This window comes from Miscanthus floridulus, chromosome 8 (assembly GCF_019320115.1).
Source record: "Miscanthus floridulus cultivar M001 chromosome 8, ASM1932011v1, whole genome shotgun sequence".
In the NCBI taxonomy this organism is placed as follows: domain Eukaryota; kingdom Viridiplantae; phylum Streptophyta; class Magnoliopsida; order Poales; family Poaceae; genus Miscanthus; species Miscanthus floridulus.
Genome location: NC_089587.1, coordinates 96,534,572 through 96,543,524, shown reverse-complemented (window position 1 = coordinate 96,543,524; position 8,953 = coordinate 96,534,572). Strand labels below are relative to the sequence as shown.

Genomic DNA, 8,953 nt, shown 5'->3' with positions numbered 1-8,953 from the left:
GCACCGCAAGAACCTATCCCGAAAATGAGGGTAGCTCAATGACACGCTCAACTAGAGTTGCTCTTTGTGGCTCCCGCGGGGCGAGCACAATGCCCCTCATAAAGCTCTTCTCTGGAGCACCGCACAAGCTTCTTGCGGGCTTCAACGAAGACCACCACCAAGCCATCTAGGAGGTGGCAACCTCTAAGAGTAACAAGCACCACCGGCTTACAACTCGATCACCTAGTGCCACTCGATGCAACCTCATGATGCAATCGCACTAGAATCGCTCACTCACACAATTGGATGATCACTATCAAGCATGTGTGAGATGGAGGGCTCCTAAGCACTCTCAAGCATGAACACAAAGTCCCCCAAGGTTCTCAGCAACAGCCATGGTCGAGACCCCCTTCTATTTATAGCCCCACGGGCTAAACTAGCCGTTACCCCTTCAACGGACAAAACTCGGGACGACCGGACGCGCCGGTTGAATCGATCGGATGCACCCTGACAACGTCTAGTCAATGGATGGCTACCATGCCATCCTTGGCTTCAAATACTAAGCGCTCGATCTTAATGGTTAAGTTGCGACCGGACGCACCGTGAAGATGACCGGACGCTGCTGCCCCTAAGTCCGGTCGTTTCTAGAGAGCTCCCCGAGCCTCTATTTTGCGACCGGACGCAGACCAGCCAGAGTCTGGTCGTTTCTGGAGAGCTCCTCGAGCCTCTGCTTTGCGACCAGACGCATCCGGTGCTACACGATCAGACGCAGTCCAACTAGAGTTTGGTCGTTTCTAGAGAGCTCCCCGAGCCTTTGTTTTGCGACCGGACGCATCCGTCCCTGTACGACCGAATGCAGCACCTGAGTCCGGTCATTCTCCGACTACCACGCGTCACTGTTATTCCTCACACCACCACGTCAGCGTACGTCAGCACTGACCGGACACAGGCCCTGAGCGTTCGATCACTCTTCATGCCAGTGTACGGTCACAAGACCGAGACCGCGTGCTCACTGCTGCCAATGACCGGATGCACCGGTCCTGCCGAGGCCAGCGTCCGGTCACTCATAGTGACCCCTTCTCGTCTCCGTTTCATCGGCGAGTTGATCCATATCAACTCTAACTTCATCTTCTTTGTAAATGGGCCAACACCACCAAGTGTACATCACCATGTGTATGTGTGTTAGCATTTTCACAATCATTTTTTCAAAAGACTAGCCACTCAACTTGCCACGCCACTCGATCCTAGCAACGATGTAAAGTTAGATCACTCAAGTGGCACTAGATGACCGATATGCAAACAAGTTTGCCCCTCTTGATAGTATGACCATCTATCCTAAACCCGATCATAAACTTCTCTACACACCTATGACCGGTGAAATGAAATGCCCTAGGTTATATATTTGCCTTGTGCATTCCATTCTATCTCCTCCAATATCGATGCAACACATGCACCAACACGATCAACAATGATATGATCCGCTTTATATCATCACGTGATCATATTAGTTCATCGATCTTGACTTCACTTGCTTTTCACCGTTGTCTTCGTCTATCGGCGCGAAGTCTTGCTCAAGCTTCACCGCCATGCGGTCCATCGTTCCAAAGCCTCCAACTTGCCCTTCACGCTTGCAACCGGTCTATCAAGCCAAGTCATATCTTGATCTTCTCCACCTTGATCACATGACTCAATGTCGTGTCTCATGTGCAATAAGCCCCTTCATCATCACATGTGTGAGCTTTGTAACATCTCCGAGCTATTTTCACCTTCGTGGCATATGTTGCTCACACACATGTACCTGTGGACTAATCACATGTGTATCTCACATAAACACAATTAGTCCACCTAGGTTGTCACTCAATTATCAAAACCACACAAGTACCTTTCACCGACAGACTACCTGAGTTATCTGGCTCTCGTGTGCAGTAGTCAAAGGTCTTAAGGACAATGACAGGTGCACGTGGACCATATAATTAGGGTGGTTGTGCCACAGCCGCTCCCTGCCCCATGTCCGTGTAGAAAGCTCCATCAATATTGCACTTGATCCAACCATCAGGTGGCACACTCCATTTCCTGATGACACTGATACCCTTCAGCCTTGGAGCACTAATCAAGAAGCATAGATCATGAGCAGTATCGACAGTCCACTGCACTAGCTTCTTCAATGGCAGGTGGCAGCCGATCAGCACCATGCCAGTGTTTGTTTCTCTGCAACCACAAAGCATACATTGCCGATGCAAAAGACACTAAGATCATGTTCTGAACGGAACTCCTGCTACAGTAGGTCGCTCGCCCATGTATGAGGATGTAGCCGCGACAATTTGGCGCCCGACAGCGCCCTCATCTATTGCCAAAACATTCTGGCAATCGTGCACTCCATTAGGGTATGCTTAATAGTTACCCTATCAGCCCCACATGTCACAAAAACCTGTTGCCAAAATATTAAGGCAATCGTGCACTCTCGCAGCCTCACTCAGGCATCCATTATTGCCTACCATGGCAGTCGTTGAACCACCGTCCACGCACAACATAGAACAAAGTTTTATTCTATACCATCATATGTATATACTACATAGAACATAGGGTCCTTCCCTAACTGTGTAACACATAGTTCATATCCAACATGTTTGGTTTGATCGACGGACACACGTGGAGCGTGGGTTCGTGCGGAGTCATCCAATGGTTTTCTAGAGAACAATTTGATTCTACTAGTTAACTTGCATTTGGCCTTACGGAGAGCTGATTGATACCGAACCGTTCTGCAAACCAAGGGCCTGTTCAACAGGACTGAAAAATACTGTTCTGGTTGATTGTTGTGAGAAAAAAATACTGTTCTGACAAAACATGAATAATAATTTCTTGAGGTGGCTGGCCAGCCAGCCAGCCGGCTACCAGCCAGCCGAACACTGCCCAAATACCAACGCAAGGTTCCGAGGTAGGATCGGATTGTTCCGTATCCATCTGTCCGGCAAAACAAACACTCTGGTAATGTATCTAGTTCGAGTAAGAAAGTTCCAGCCTGTTTGGTTTGGAGAGTGAATCCATTTCGCATGGGCTGGTCAAGAATCACCTCGATTGTCCGACATTTTTTTTAATGACTTTGTCCGAGATTAGCTCGTTGTAAGTTCGTGGGACCGCCACACGTGGAACAGGTTCATGACGGACGAGTTGATGACGCGACGCAAACCAAATGTCTCAGCTAGGCTCGGATTATTCCGAACTACCTCATGACGCAAACCAAACATGTTTGTTCGTTCCTGCATGTACCGTGGAGGCCGCATGATTACCTTCGCATTCTGCTTATTATAGTTTCCTGTTCTGATTAAACAGGAAGAAGGATCATTAACAACTTTGGTATTCTAGTTTCCTGTTCCTAGGAAATCAAATAATAATAATAATAAATAAAAGATGTTCTCATAAGGGGATGTAGCTCAGATGGTAGAGCGCTCGCTTAGCATGCGAGAGGTACGGGGATCGATACCCCGCATCTCCACTTATGTTTTGTTTTTTGTCTTCTTTATTTTGCAATTTGCAATAACACTGTGGTTTAACCTGTGCCTGATGCACTGTGCTTTAACCTGTGCCTGATGTTTTTACTCCAAATGCTCAGTAAAGCTGCTGACAAAAGTTAACAACTTATCAGAGGCCCTCTTTTAACCTCCTGGATTGCAATCACTAAGTACTTTAACCTGTGGCTGATGTTTTTACTTCAAATGCTTAGTAAAGCTGCTGATAAAAAGTTAACAACTTATCAGTGGCCCCTCACAAGATGTATTTCTCTCCCAGGAGGAGTGGGGGTGTTATAGCTTGCACATTCATTATGTGGCATTACTCTGATGACATAATTTTGCTTGTAGAAAATAGTTAGTACGTAATGCAGACTGTGCTACTTTTATTGATTAATTTTAAATGCATTTTGGTTTGCATTGAGAAGTTATCCGTAGGATGAGAATTGGCCTTCATACTGCCTATTAATTTGTGCTTGTTGACATCCCTTGGATCAGGCGTTACCAGTTGAATAAAACAAAATTAGAAGAAACATTGCACATTATAAATATCATACTTATAGATCTAATGTGTCAGCTTTGCCCTACTTCTGGGGTTTCTCCCTTTTGGATAGGTCTCTTCCAGGGAGCTCAAACTGCTAAGATGGATTAATGGTAATGGCAAAAGGCAGCAATTTTCCTGACACTTAACAGCTTACGCAAAAAAGGTTGGAATCATGAAATCCCCATACATTTCTGCAAAGATTGCATGTAATAACCAGGTAAATTTATTTGGACTACGGTCGGAGCTTGGAGCAACCTCAGCGCCTTGAGTAACCTGAACTAGAGAGGTTTCATCTACAAATAAAAGACAAATGGTGGTGTAATTGCAGAAACAAATAGAAAAAAAAACGAGGGACATTGAAAGCGAAAGAACAGTGGTCGCTGTTCGCTTCGCTGAAAAGACAAGCTGAAAAGTATTGTTTACTGATTTGTTGTGAGAGAAAAACACTGTTCTTTCGCTGAAAAAGTACGGCTAAAAAGACAAGCGAACATGATGACCTGCAAGGAACATAATTGGAGGACCTTCAAAAATTCAGAGAAACTCGCAATTGAACTCGCCAGCTCGATTCAATAATGGATGGCTACAGTAGCAGGAATTCAGGAAACTATATATCTTAAGCGACCAGATTTATAGAAAAAAGCATCAATATTTGTCACACCAAAATAGTGTTATTAGGTACACCTTGAAATATATTTTTGTAGTGTACTTGGTGTCATATATGTTAGTGCTCTTTCTCGATATGGTTGGTCAAATTTAAAACAGTTTGACTTAGCATAAATCTAGAAGTTGGGTTTATTTTGAGATGGAAGGAGTATTAGCATGTATTTGCTTTGGACACTAGGGGATATGATGGGATGTACCGGTCCTTGTTTTCTAGGTTGGGATGGTCCTAGTTCGTTGTTTGGTTGGAGAGATATCATTGTTTTTAATTTGGTTGATGATATCTCAAAATTGTGATTAGAACGGTCTAAGTCTGTCAGCCTGTTAATCTTCTCCTCCTTGTTTTCCTCTCTACCCTGTGATTGGTGCCCCACTTGAGCTCCCATGGTAGCCGGCGCCTGTTGTACTCCTATGTTCTCTCCTGCAACCTCGGAGCACCCTTGGACCCTCGCGTCGCGCCCCATGGCCCTTGCGAACCAGCGGTTGCTGGCTCCCCTATGATCCCCGATGTTCCATGACCAGCTCCCACACAGCTGTTGCGCTCCTCGCACAGATACCTATGTGACCCTCTTCTTCCCACACAATCGCGCCAACAGGCTCGTCCCTCTTCATCCATTTGATTTTGAGGTATTACGAGGGATGATATCTAATTGTCTTATTTTCTCCTAGGGGTTGTTCAATCCCTTATGTTCTAGAACCAAACACTTGAATGACGTGGGATATCCCACATCATACCAGTCCCACCCTCCAACCAAACATATGCTTAGATACTCCCTCTATCCTAGAAAAAAAATCCTTGTTTTTTTTGTCCTGGAAAGAATGCAATTCACGTTTTATGAGTATTCAAACAATTTTAAGTTTGAACAAATCTATATAGAAAGTTACTAATATTAGTGGTATTGAATAAGTATCATTAGGTTGACCAAAGAATATATTTTCATAATAAACCTTAGAAACATAAATGTTGATACTATTTTCCACAAACTTGATCAAACTTGAGTACGTTGTTGGCAACTAAGGCTAATCCCAATCCATGGTACCATACTCTAATATCCAATGCACTTAAGAAGAGTTAAAGAACCGCTACAATACATGATATCATGCCATTATATCCAATAGTAACACAATAATTAATTATTTGATATGTTGTGTGTATGAAAGTGGCTCCAAACTGTCAAAAATAATTCTGAATTGTTGGATTTCGTGCCAAAGCTATAAGGGTAGCTCCAACCCAAAAAACATGTCTACACGAAACCAATATACAAAGAGATGTGATAAGTAGGTAAATGATACGTGAGAAGACATGCATGTGATTAGATAAAAATTAAATTTGAAAAAACCATTCATTTGGAATACGGTTTCTATATGTAGTGTATATTATTTGATAAGTATAAAAACTATATCTCATAATTTTTACGCTAGAAAACTTCCCTAACACCATAGAGTTATAGCTTCATTCTCTCTCTAATATTTTCTTTGTCATATAAACAAAATATTATATATGACATCTAATAAATGTGTATATGTTACAACCTATTGAAAGTAGTCTAAAGTCCTCTTTGTTCTCACTGGGTGGTTGGGTGCCACTGAGTTGTTTTGCCGCTGCATGCACCTACTACTAGTTGGTTTTTGGATAAGGCACCACCTTCAGTCGTTGTTGTTTTGTTTTGAAAGAGACCTTCAGTTGATGCTGGGATGGCCTGAGGCCCTGAGTGATGACTGATGATGTGTGGTTAGCTGGAGCTTGGTGCGGCTCGTGATGTTTTTTCTCTTCTCTTCCCCTTCTTTTTTTAGTCTTTGTATATATACCCCCTCCTATCTCTTTTCTGCTCTCTGTTTTCAACTTCTTGTTCTTTTATAATTATCAACAAATCTCACGTCAAATCTCTTGTATTCCTGGATTTTTTTCAAGGTGGCCGCGCGCCCATTCGATGAAGAGCCTGGCCGCCCCTTTGCTGCACTGCTGTTACTCTGCTAGTCCGTAGGCGTTGTTTGCAAAGTTCCTCTCATCGAATACGTTTAATAAACTATAAAAAGCTTCAGTTGTTTCGGATGCCTGAAAATTCTTTATATAAGTATTACTAAATCCTTGACCGTTTATGTTCCAAAAATGTAAGATGGTAAATAAATGAGGGACTAGCAGAGCAGCAGCAGCTAGCACAACTGCCTATGTATGCTCTCGCCTCTCAGGCTCGATCGGAGCGCTGAAAGGCGCCACTAGGGTCTTCGTCTGATGATCGCCGTCCTCATCTACACTTGTATATCATCGAGAGAGAAATATTAGTCTGTAGATGATTGGATCGGATATCCATCGATATGACCAATGGAGTTGCCGGAAACAGACAACGCAGAGCAACGCCTTTTGCATCAGAAACACCAATCAAATTAAACTGACCATATGTAAGTTGATCACTAATCTAATTGGGCGCCCAATCTAATAACATACATCGAATTGAAGTACCGTTCAATTTAAGAGAGCTAGTTAGCGCATCCCAGTTTACCTTTCATCTTTCTGGAGAGGCGTACTGGGATTGTGTCAATTACGAGTGTTCTCTCTCCTCTCTGTCATCAGGAACCGGTCTTCTCTCTCATCCTGTGCTGTCTATACATGTATCTAATAAACTAGCAAACATATATTTATGTTATATAAATTGGACAAATATCTTGTTGCACGATCATATAAAAGATCTGTGACTCAGAAATTTATTCAACAATTATTGTCATATGTCTAATTCGTTTTAGAATTCGCTTTTGTAACCTGGTGAACGCAGGGGCGAAGTCAGACATCAAGTTCATTGGGGTCATTACTAATGCTGAACAGTAATCTCTATAGGATTAGCAATATTTTATAGGGATTGGCTAACCCCTACAAACTAGCTTGTGTGTCCCTGCAGTTGCTCTAACATAACTTATATGGGCAGCTTGAGATTTATCCAAAGACAATGATTATACGTGATTGCGTTCTAAGTCATCTTGGGATCAGAGACTCCACACTCTTGTACCATGATTGGACACATCGCTCTAACTCTCCTGTGGGCATAGGAAAGATTGAGGGACCATGGAAATGCTTTGTATTTTAACTCATCTTGTGATCAGACTTTACACAACTGCCCTGAATACATTGAAGGGAGTGAATAACCACGGAAATAAACTCTCCATACTTTTATATTAAGTAGAGTGCAATTCTTGCTTCTCCACGAGTCAAATAATTTTAAATTTAACTAAAATCTATACAAAAGAAAAGTACTAATACTTATGATACCGACCGAATAAGTATCATTAGATCAAGTGGAATAATTTTTTCATAGTAATGCATTAGGAGACACAAATGTTCATATTATTTTTCTAAACTTAATCAAACTTAAGAAAGTTTAGCTTGATTCAAATCTAAAATAATTGTATTCTTTTTTAGGATGAAGAGGATATATGGATTAAGCTAAGAGCATGGCTTGATGCATAAACGAACTGCATGTCTGAATGTGCCCCAGGTAACTTTGTCGTCTATCAACAGTAAGCTCAATACCCATACATGGATAATTATATGCAAGATCGATCTGAAACTCACAGAGATGAAAGTCATGAAACATCATGCATGTATAAAGGCTTGATAAATTTGGTTAACTATATGTCAATCCAACCGGCATCGAGAATTCTAGGGTCCTGAGCGTCGCTAATTAACTTATATTGTATATCCCACACATTAATTAATTACTTCTTGATCACACTCCACAGCAGAGAAGAAAGAATGAACGATTGTTTCTAAAGAGTTACACAGACAAAATAAAGGGCCAGTCCGTAAGATCAACTTCAGTTCATCGTTCTACTGCCCCAATAATCGAGACACAAATTAGGAGCCGTGGAGACCACCACCCTACTTGCGCGACCATAAAAGCTAATAGAGCTAGTAGTACAACCTGAAGGGGAATGAAGGAAAGAAATAAGAACAATACTCGCGCTTATGCGAAGGACTGAACCAACCGAGGGGAAATTAAATATTAGATAGAAGCATATATCACCTGATCGACCTGACCTGACTCCAAACACACTGGGCGCGCTCCCCACGATCGTGCACCTCAGAGCACACGTCTGGCCATCATCGATCGATCTATCCTCTTCCTATAGCGCTCTTGCTTCCTCATACTAGCCATCATCGATCGATCTATCCTCTTATTCCTAGCGCTCTTGCTTCCTCATGTGTGTTTATAGCTGACACTGACAATCGGTCGATGGTGTGGCAAAAACTGGTATCCTCAGTGTATGCATG

General features: G+C 42.6%; 1 non-coding gene across 1 annotated transcript; it reads left to right on the top strand.

Annotated features, from left to right (window-relative positions):
- The first annotated feature begins 3,399 nt into the window (after window positions 1–3,399).
- TRNAA-AGC (transfer RNA alanine (anticodon AGC)) lies at window positions 3,400–3,472 on the top strand. The gene has a single exon. It is a non-coding gene; the product is annotated as a tRNA-Ala (tRNA).
- Window positions 3,473–8,953: the final 5,481 nt, after the last annotated feature.